At 38.1% G+C, this 9718-nt stretch overlaps 1 pseudogene; it reads right to left on the bottom strand.

Annotated features, from left to right (window-relative positions):
- Positions 1 to 7758: 7758 nt before the first annotated feature.
- LOC112763170 (cation/calcium exchanger 5-like) lies at positions 7759 to 9129 on the bottom strand (annotated as a pseudogene).
- Positions 9130 to 9718: the final 589 nt, after the last annotated feature.

Below are 9718 nucleotides of genomic sequence, written 5' to 3'. Positions count from 1 at the left end.
AGAGAGCAATTAAAGAAAGCAATTAATAAAGAGAGACATTCAAGGCAAGGATTGAGATCATAGGCTTTCCATCCTAGTCACTAATAACAATAATTAACAAGAATTTATCTTATTTCGTCATCTCCAACATTAGAAGAAGGTATCACATTATCTTCCATGAGAGAAAGTCAAACAAGACTAGCTAATCTCAATCTAAATGTCCCAATCAACTCACTAATTAAATTAGCAAGAGATTAGAGTCAATGGAATTAATATTAACTAACAACTCTAGATCACCAATCTAAATTGGGTTTTCATGACTCAATATTACCTAATTACTCTTTCCAAGCCAAGAATGCTCAAAGTCTACTCTAAATCCTAACCAAGCATTTTGTCAAACACTTGGTGGGTATAAATGGAAAGCATGGTAAATATGCAAGAATTATAAATCTACCAACTACCAATTGCAAAGAAAGTAAATTCACAACTCAAATCAACAATAAAAGAACATCAAACATTAAATTGCATTAAAAGGGATCCAAATCCAACAAGAGCATCCATGAACATAAAAGAAAGCATAAAAGGAAAATTAACACTACAAACCATGAAAATCAAAGAGTAGAAGCAAGAATTCATAAAGGAAGCAAGATGAAAACATGAGATTGAACCTAGATCTAGAAGAGATTAACCTAACCGAACCTAATTCTAGAGAGAAGAGGGAGCTTCTCTCTCTAGAAACTACTCTACATGATGCTAACACTTCAAACAATTGCCCCCCTTTGCTTGGACTTCAATTCTGCATGAAATACACTCAGAAACAAGTTGGATTTGGCCTTGGGTAGCTCAGAAATCACCCCCAGCATTTTGCCTTTAAGTGAGTCACGTGCTGGTATCGGCCGTACGCGCCATGTGCGCGTGCGCGTCGATTGGCTGTTTCTTCATCCGCGCGTACGCGGTATGTACGCGTGCACGTCTCTATGTGAAATCACTTCTGCACGTGCGCGCCCATCGATGCATTCCCAATTTTTTTTTGTTTTCTCATGCATTCTCCACTTTGCATGCTTTTTTCCTCATTTCTTCCATCCAATACTTGCCTTATGAACCTGAAATCACTCAACAAACACATCAAGGCATCTTATGGAATTAAAGTGAGTTAAAATCACTAATTTAAGGGCCTAAAAAGCATGTTTTTACTCTTAAGCACAATTCAAGAGAGAATTACAAAATCATGCTATTTCATTGAATAAATGTGGGAAAAGGTGATAAAATCCCCCAAATTAAGCACAAGATAAACCACGAAATCGGAGTTTATCAGTCAGCAACCTCAAATAAGATTTGCTGCAGCTTCATCTGTGCATCAAGTGGATTGTCTAATTTCCCCGTCTAGTGGTGCTGGTGCCCCCGCAACCTCATCTTTACGCCCCTTTCAACCGCCTCGTACCGAACCACTACCTGCTCCACAAACTTGCACGAATAGTGTTCAAAACTCGGAGCCGGGTGATGAAGGCTTAAACCCAGAGGAAGATGAGGTAGACTCTTTTGAGCAACACGTTGACAACCTGTTTGCTGCATTGAAGGCTCAGAAGCGCAAGGGACGCAAGACCACCAAATTTCGGGATGTTAAAAGAATTGGTATACAAGAATTTATCCCATTTATTTATGCTTAATTTTTCTATGATTTCATTGCATCTTGGCCAGAATGGTTACTCATATAGAGTAACTATAATTTATAGAGTCCGATGGGACATTCAAGCAAATTCATCTAAGTGTGAAGGAAGTTATGAAGCCAGCTAACGGTAGAAAGATCGTACTCAGGTTCAACGAGAGACTGCAACTAGTTGGAAATGAAGCTGATATACTGTGAGGTGTTCTTGGATTGCTAGGACCTGGCTACACCAAAAGGGCATCAACATTTATTCAATGCAAACTAACTACATGCAACCTATCTATATGCAATCTATCTACATGAATGCAACTACTTGGTCAAAATAAGTCAACTTTCAAGAATACATATATAAGTATAAGGGCTAAAGCTATAGGAGTCAAATCAAACCCACAATTGAATTGAATTATTAAAAAGATTTTACAAACTTGCAAGAAAAGAGATGATCATGGGTGGAAACATGTAATTGAGCAATTGAACCCTCACCGGATGTGTATCCGCTCTAGTCATTCAAGTGTATGGGGTTGATTCACTCAATTCTCCCCTAATCATGTTTTCCAAGATTTGTTTTTCATCTAACAATCAACAATTACTTTATGCATGCATACAAATATCATGAGGACTTTCCCATAGGTTGTAATGGGGCTAGGGTCAAGGTAGGATGCATATGGTCAAGTAAGTTTGAGATTTGGATCTTTGATTGACTTAAACTTCCCACCTAACCTATGATAACTTATACAATTCTAAACAACCTAGCTATCCATTCTTCACTTTTACACACACTCATGTATTCCCTTTTTGATCACCACACATATGTATTGACTCTTATTGAACTTCACTTTTGGGGCACTTTGTCCCCTTTTTATTGCTTTTCTTTTTCTTTCTTTTCTATATATTTTCTTTTTCTTCTTTTATATATATATATATATATATATATATATATATATATATATATATATATATATATTATTTTTTTCTCATTTTTTTTCTTTTCAAACTAAAATATATACAAGAATATCAATGCATAAGGATTACACATGATTAATACATGAGTATGTTCCCAATTCCCAAGATTCTCAACACAAATACAAAAATACACTTTTATCTCTACCCACTGTTCCTAAAATCAAATGATGAACACTCTCACTAGCCTAAGCTAATCAAAGATTCAAATTAAGGACATTTATTGTTTTTCACTTAGGCTTGTAATGTGCTACAATTAAGAACAAATGGGTTAAGTATAGGCTCAAAATTGGCTAACAATGGAGGATAAAAGGTAGGCTATTTGGGTAAGTGAGCTATTTGAACAATGGCCTCAATCATATAAATGCATGTATACACAAAATAATTGACATAAAGAATCAAACAAATCAAGGATTACAATCATAGAAAGAGAATAATGCACACAAGAATGAAAGTAAGTGGTTATGTATGATGTAACCACACAATTAGGCTCAAATCTCACATGCTTGTGTTCTTAGCTCAAAACATGATCCACAAAGTATATAATTCAAGCAAGTTCTAAAAAAAATAATTTTTTTCAATCAATTGGGGTGCCCTTATAGATAAAATCCTTGGAAAATATCGTGATTTTGACTAAGCTTAATATATACATATGCAATGCAACCAAAAATCCTAAAAGACCTAAAAATGAAATGCAAAAGTGTTGGGATCAAAAACTTGTCACCCAAAAATGTCGAGCGGTCGGATGACCTCCCCACACTTAAAAGTTTGCACCGTCCTCAGTGCATCCAAAGATGAGCAAAGGGGATACGGCGACTTCCTAGTTGCTACCTTCAGCTGGTAGGTCGACCGATACTGCGTGTTCTCACTACAAGAAAAAATGTCTATTGCCACGCTTTTAAAGCGTGGTGAAAAGCTGAAAAAAACGTGGCGATAGCTTTTCGCCACGCTTTTTGAGCTACCGCCACGCTTTTGAAAGGGTGGCGTATGAAAGGGTGGCGGTTGCTCTATCGCCACGCTTTTGGTGACCTATCGCCACGCTTTTTCTTTTGCCACGCTTTTTACAACTGGCCACCTGTTAAAGCGTGGCCGTATGCGAGAGATATGGCCACGTTTTAAAAGCGTGGCCATATGGGAGATATGGCCACGCTTTTGAAGTGTGGCGATAGGTAGAGATACGGCCACACTTTTGAAGCGTGGCGAAAGCCTTGTTAAATTAAAAAAAAAAATTCTTTTCCTTACTTGATCTTCATTACTACATTATAAATTTTCAATCCTTTTTTATTACCAAACCTACAAAATTACAATTGAAGATGAAAATGAAGCAAAATTACAACATGATTTAAAACCGGAAAAAAAAGATAGAGATCATCATGACACTAGTTCTTCTTGGCTCCTAATGCAATTGTATGAACTCTTTCAACATCAATCTAAGCCTCTTCAGCCTGCAGAACTAGATCCAAATCTTCTTCATAAAAAACAAAAGGCATAATAAAAAAGTACACAACCGGTGAGTGACAACAAATAAAACAATGACTCCTTCATCAACCAGAAAAAACTAGAACACCACTTTAAAACACTTGTAGATATGTTAATCAATAGTTACACATTAACACAAGCAATAATTTTAGACTGGAATCGGTTCTAACTGCTTTTGCATTGACTGGTTAATGGAATTTTTTATTTATATTCTTCTAGAAAAAAAAACTAGTGCAAATATTTACTCCTTAAGTATTTAGCTTTGTCCTATGATGTTTGAATAAGGAGTTTCTTGCAACCAAATGATTTATAATGCTGTATCTCTAACTCATAATGATCAAGTGTCATTATCTTTTTAATATAATCTTCAAACTTCAGAAATGAACATGATTGGTTGAGATATTAATGGTGCAATGTGCTCAGATTAAGCGTATTATGAACCTATGTGCTCCATAAGAGTTGCAACCCCATCGCAAAACTGTAGCAGTTCCATCTCTTTCTATTAGAAATTTAGAACTAGCTAGCTCGATTTCTTTGTATCATAATGAATAATGAATATCAATTATCTTTTCTTTTTGTATGTGAAGTAATGAATATGATGCACATCAAAGATAGTTATAAATAACTAAGATATTAATAGGAACACAAAATCGAGACTATGTTATAAATAACTCCTAAATCAAACAAAGACGCTTCTTCAACAAATACGCAGATACAAGATCCTCACAAAGTCAAAATAGTATATCTAATAGTACTATAGTAGAGAAATAGAGAAGACTTAGATTACCAGCTCAACTTGTTTGGAGGCCCCAAAATCTGCAAGTTTAATGCAACTTTTATTATCTACAAGAATATTGGCCCCCTGAAATTGATTACAGTTGAACATTAGTAACTCAAAAAAGGAGATCTGACATGCTAATCAATGATACTATAAGAAAAATCACATTATTATTATTATTATTATTATTATTATTATTATTATTATTATTATTATTAAACTTTGGTGTCAGGATTCAGAACGTTCAAGACACAACTCAAAATAAGAATAGAATCATCAACAGAAGCAATTGTTTATTAAACAGCAGCAGTAAATAGCATGTTTCCCAAGTTCAAGCAAGCAGCAAACATAATTCATATGACTTAACCAGTTCCACAAACTGAAATCATTGCAGTTCATATAATATGGACCAAGCAACAAGCAGAGCAGCACTCAACAACAACAAACCAAGAAAAATTAATGAAACAGTAACACTTTCACAACATCTATTTTGGACAATGAAAAAAATACAATAAACATCAATCACAAGTCCAGAATTTAACACCAAAATAGCACAATAAACAAGTTCATCCAGGGCAACATTCAGAGGAAAGACAAATTCATTCCGAACAGCAGCAGTAAACAAAACAAAACCTACATCCACTAACCAGTCCAGATTCTCTAACCACCTAATTCAACTAAACTAAATTAGTTGAACTAAACAAGCTAAACAGAATGAGCTAAACCAGATTAAATGAGATGAAAGGGGAACCTGGGAAGCAGGGAATTGGAACAGGGGAAGGGAAGGGAAAGATTGATGATGATGAGTGAATGGCCGGAGCAACACAGTGGCAGCCTAGTGGTGGCGCTGGGGTAGCGACAGTGGCAGAGGGTGGGTGCACAATAAAACAGGATCTAGTAGTGGCTCTGGGCTCGCAGAGGAACACTAGACATCGGGCAACCATCATTGTAAAGATTAAAATGCAAATCAGAAGACATCAAACAAAAATATCCCTGAGTTCACGTCAGCAATAGTTAGTCTTCCAAACTGACGACATTTCTTGGATTCAATATTCACAAATTGCCTAAAGACTCAAACCCATAAAAGAATTGCTGCATTTATAATCTAAAGAGAGAAAATTATAATATTGGACCTACCCAAAAGCTTCAACCTATTTGAATTCTTTTGGAATGTATCTTCTAGCTTTCTCTGCCTTCACAAGATGGAGTTAATACATGGCACTGATAAACAAAGAAACAGAACAGTTAATGAAAGAAACAATTCCCATTTCCCACAAATTAAAGTTGAACATACATAAACAACACTTAGAGAAAGATTCATTGTTACAATTTTGCAGACTTAATGAATTACCTTCCTCTAAATACCCATGTGATGTCTTGTAAAGCCACCAAAGTTGTTTCCAACATGTCAAGGCCAGCCTGGTTTGCAAAGATGAACACCGGCACCGACTACGATCCAAACAGAGAATCATATATATCTTAAATTAAAGGCTTTCATGGAAATGATGAACTCTACTATGAACAAAACATCTGCCATACCTTCAAAGAACAGCACAAAATGGCATCCTGATGATGCCACAAATGTTTAAGCAATGACTCACCAATGAGAGAATCAGATCTCAGCAACTCTGCCCCCAAATAATAACTGTTATTAGAAGAAAAAAGAATAAAAAAGTGAAGGGCATCATTAGATACTTTTCAAGAATGAATATTCAACAATAAAGCTTGAACACAATACAACAGATGCAGACTTGCCTATAACTGCAGTAGATCCAGTTGGCTAGTGTAAGAGCCTCTGGAAAACCAAGAGAGAGTTTTGAGCCAACTGCCGGGTTTATACCAGATGGAAAAATCGCCATGGCAACCCTCTGCACAGAGGAAATCACACTACGGATGTACTGGCGTGCCATGACAGCAACATTATCCTGCAGACTACTGTCAAAAGGAAACTGGAAGGCAATAGTCAACACCGACCGAGCACTATGACATGATACCGCATCGCGTGAACCATTTGTTGTTGGGCCAACTTCAAAACCAGATGTCAAATCCAGGGTTTGACTTGCTGTCACTGAATCCTTTTTATCACCCTGGAAAACAATGATATCAACATGATTATAGTGTGTCATACATGCGCATCAGTTTCAGTAGCTCCTTTCTTACTTGAACAGTACTTTTTCTCTATTCAAATGCAATATCAAGAGATTTAACACCAAAAAGGACCAAATGTTAGTGGCTAACTAGAGTAATCCCGGATAGGAACAGAGTAGGCTGATGATGCAAAATTGTGTGCAAGATTTTAGATGCATTAATAGCACCATTCAAGAAAAAAGAAAATGAATAAATGAACCAAGAAAAAAATCACCAACAAATTAATTCTAGAGTAATGGATTCTGGAGCAGGGTGCCCACTTCTGTAATTAAACTAGAGTAAATAAAATAGGATTTGTCAAAAACACCAACTAGCAAACATACACACAACATGGAAATTAGCTATAGATATACCAAGACAAATCTTCTTTATGCGACAGAGCTGTATTTATTATGTTTAATGAATACCAAATAACCTATTAGTCAATGCACAATTGACCCATAATTAAAAAATATTAAGTTACCTTAATACCCCAATCATATTTCGGCCCTCCAGAATTATGGCTAGCACTCATAATAAATCCACCATTTGCCTGTTAAAGTATAAGGAAATGAGAAAAATGATTAGCAAGTGAGCTGAAAAGGTATATGCTAAAATAAACAGGATAAAAAGGGGTTAATTAGATTGGCTTGCCTTCTGCTTCCTTATCACAGCAGAAATAGCTGGTGTTGACAATATACCTTCCCGTATTAGAAAGATAAGTTGTCCTCAATTTCTATTAAGAGATTCATGTTAATAATAATACACACTAGAGGATTGCTGGTGGTAGTTTGAGAACTAGACCTAAAGTTTCAAGGTAGTTCACCAGTTCTCCAGCTGCGGTAGATATCCAAAACAAGCTCATAACAAATGCCATGATAACCACAGGTATTTGCTCAGTTTTGGGAGGTTCTTTTTCCATTACTAAATGAAGGCATGCAAGGCAGAAGCTTGTGGTGAGCACCACTGACCAGAGGGGCAAGTCAGTGTTGGGGAAGAGGAAAGCTATGGGATGATCAAATGGCACAAATGATTTGCAAGCATACAAGAGGGCTATCGGACAAAAAGCGATGTTGGCCAACGAGTAAAGTCTGCTCCATTGCGACGGCGCTGGCTCGGGGATCGACAGTTTGAGAGTTGCAACAGGAATCTCTCATGCTTTAGAAATCTGGATGAAGAGAGCAAGGGATAAGTCAGGACAACCTCCAATAGAATAATGTTTATCAAATAAACTAGAATTCTATCCCTGAAATGAACAGTATTGCCTACTTTATGTTAAAGATAAGAACCATTGCTTTAATTATACAATCAAAATGATCATGGTTACATCAATGCAATGAGTTTAATTAGAAAATGTGCACAGAACCATGTACACTACAAAAAATGATCAAACGAATCCAACGCCTAAATTCAAATGAGTTGGTAAGAACATAGATCAGGTTCCTTATTCCAACTACTATTTCTTTCATTCAGGTGCTAGCCAACAAAGTAACAAACCAAGAAAGCCAAGTTACCAGATCCAATTGCCATAAAAAACCAAATCCCTTTATATCAAACTCTAAATCAGAAAAATTATCATTTTAATTGAAATTGAAACATACCAATCCATAAGCTCCCGGAAATCCAGAACTGCGCTTCTCATTGTTCATAGATCCTGAAACCTTGGCATCGGAGTCAATGTGCACCGCAACTAATTCCTTCTGCTCCTCAAGATCTATGGAAGAATTCCCACTCTTGCCTCTGCCATCAACTACTCCCAAGTCCATATAGAACATGAGACCAACAAAGAATGCATAAAACCCTACGAATCCAATCGCCTGCCACAGGAAGATCTCCACGCTAAGATACACGTAGAAGAGGAACATCGTTGCCGTCAAGTAGAAGAGCACGTCTCTGACGAAGGGTACGGGGTCGAGGGAGAACAGAGCGGCGTAGAAGGCGACGAATCCGACAATGAGGGCGGAGAGTAAGGTACCGGTGGAGAGGATGGCGCCAAATCCGGTGCGGTACTGGCTGGAGTGGAGGGCAGCGAGGGAAGAGAAGACGTCGGGGGAGCCTGATACGACATCATTGGCTACATGTGCGGCACAGACGCTGGAACAGCAATGCCACCGGCAGCAGAGGCGACGGCGGGAGCCATTGCAGTTGCAGAGCTAACACCAGGAGGTGGAATCGACGGATTCTGGTAGGCAAGGCTGGACGGAGCGGCGCCTCCGGATGGATTTGGCAGTGGAGAAAAGTGCGGTGCTTGAGGAGACAGCGGCCGGAAGGAGGGGGCGGCGGGAGGCACGAAGGGAGGTCCAGTGGAGACCTGAGGCGGCACGTAGGAGAAGGTGGGATGATGTTGCTACAACGGTGGCGGGGGCGGTGGCGCGGAGAGCAGAGTCGGATTGGGATTAAGGTTTGCGGGAGCTGGAGATTGAGATAGGGATGTGGAAGGTGGAGCGTGAGGGGTTATTAGGGTTATGGGTTGTGAGTGACGGAGACTGAGAGAGTCTCGAAGCTTTTGAAGTTTCAAGGTTAGTAGGATTCAGGGTTATTGGGTTTGGGGTTATTAGTTTTTTTTTTTAAACCTTTTGGCCACGCTTTTAAAGCGTGCCAAAAGAGTATCAGGATATGGCCACGTTTTATAAGCGTGGCCGTAATGTAACCCTGTCGCCACGCTTTTAAAACATCCATGTTTCTCTCTATGGCCACGCTTTTGAAGCGTGGCAGAAAAAAAACGTGGC

This window comes from Arachis hypogaea, chromosome 17, assembly GCF_003086295.3.
Source record: "Arachis hypogaea cultivar Tifrunner chromosome 17, arahy.Tifrunner.gnm2.J5K5, whole genome shotgun sequence".
NCBI classification, from domain to species: Eukaryota; Viridiplantae; Streptophyta; class Magnoliopsida; order Fabales; family Fabaceae; genus Arachis; species Arachis hypogaea.
This window is presented reverse-complemented; position numbering and strand designations above follow the sequence as displayed.